Genomic DNA, 2,020 nt, shown 5'->3' with positions numbered 1-2,020 from the left:
TTTCTCATCCATTGTGCTCACTTTTAGTAAATAAATGTCTCATGAATTTACATATTTGGAGAAGCCCTTCTGATATAGAATTACCACTTTTTATGTTGTTGTTATGCTTACTTTTGTCATTGTTCCAGAAAAACAATTAAGTATTTGAAATATTTGGATGTAGTAGAGGGTCATTTCTAAACAATGGTACATGGATGAACCTTTTAAGACAACAGGCATTTTTGACACTCTTAATATGTTTGGGACTGCATTTCTGCCAAGAGAGTTGGCATTAGGTCAAAACTAATGGGATTTCACTGCTGAAAATTACAGGAAGTATCTTATCTATCACAAAATACCATCAGATGTCCATTCATGACCCAAACACAATCATAAAAAATGATCTGCAACAAAAAGAAGGTAAAGGAACACAACAAATATATGGGTCTCCATAGAGCTTGGTATCAAAATCCTGAAAACAGTATAGTTTTTTTTGCAGTGTTCTAATGAAGGACTTCAAAAAATGTGGAAGAACAAGTTCTCCAGGATGCTTGAAAAAAACTACCAGAAACTGCATGTGTATCTAAAAGAAGAATTAAAGCATCTTTTCACCAAATAATGATTTTATTTACTGTATGTACACATAAAGTGGTTGTATAAAGTGATAAAAAGTGATTACTTAAGTAATGTGGAACATATTTCGTGAACTTTACCTCAAGAATGTGTAGAATTGTTGTATTGTGGACATCTGACTATACTATTGGTCAGGATTGCTTAGGGGCACTTTTGGGGAGACACATTTGTTTTTTAATGGAAAGAAAATACATTACAACTGTCTTAATATATAACCAGATTTTGGTAAGGTCGGTCAAAATGAACCAGAAAAGCCTGAACTAAACCAGTATAAATCACAAGTAGTTTAAAACACAGGTCTCACTTTTATTTCAAAACCCCAAAATAGAAATAGTGGACAGAGAAATGCAAAGCATTTGTTTATGGACCAACTGCACATCCACGACAAACACTGTGTAATATAAAATGTATTTCAAATTCCATACAGTGGTTTCTCCTCTCATGTGAAAACCTTTGGTTTTACCACCTCCTATTAACCTGTCTAGTGATATTCTATCAATGTTGTACAAGCTGCATTCCATATACTCTTTGATTTCCATGCACTGCACAAGAGTTTTCAACAAACAGCTCTGTGATAAAAGGCTGTATTTGGTATGTGAAACAGCAGATCTTGATCCATGGCTGTTCCAGGGGAATAAAGGATTGATCTGAATGGCTCCAATGGCTGTCCCAAAATGAGAGATAAACCCTATATTTTTATGTTTGTAATATAAATAAGGCATGTGGATAACCTTTTACAGAATGGTTTGCTATGCTTTAAATTGAAAGGATGCAATGAGACCTTGGTGACCCAACTTTCTAGAATTTGCGAATACCTTTGAAGTAGGTTTTTGCTAATTGTCTAATGTTGTGAATCTATCCCCCTCTCCTCAAGTATACTATTCATGGTTGGAATATTTATGGTAAATGGAGATCTACTTCATATGATTAAAGCTTTACTGTATTTAATTTTAACCTAAAATGCCCTGGCTTGGGATTCTGATAATAAACATTCTTTTTATGTAAACAAGCATTCTCCAGCCCAAAGGGAAATTAGAAATGTAGCTGAAAAGGATCACAAAGACTGAAAGGAGTACTCTACAACTGGTGTATACCCCTGGAAATTGGATAGTACAGCTTCAGTCTTGGGAGGCTATGTTTTAACCCAAGATTCACCCAACTTTTACCCAAAATATACACATTTTTCCTATTGGATTCATAATTTTCAAATTAAATCTATGTGACAAATATGTATATTTGCTTCTTTCTGCATAAAATATTACTAAAACATATGAAGAAGCAAGCCTGTAAGTTGTAAAATTCATGTAAAATAACTGTCAGCACCTGCTGACAACAGGCTTACTCACTACTCTTTGTCGTGGCCACTCCACTTTCCTTTCTGCTGGGTCGTGAGGATGGGCTCCTGCAC

The sequence above is a fragment of the Pyxicephalus adspersus genome, chromosome 4 (genome assembly GCF_032062135.1).
Source record: "Pyxicephalus adspersus chromosome 4, UCB_Pads_2.0, whole genome shotgun sequence".
NCBI classification, from domain to species: domain Eukaryota; kingdom Metazoa; phylum Chordata; class Amphibia; order Anura; family Pyxicephalidae; genus Pyxicephalus; species Pyxicephalus adspersus.
Note: the sequence above shows the minus strand (reverse complement) of the source record.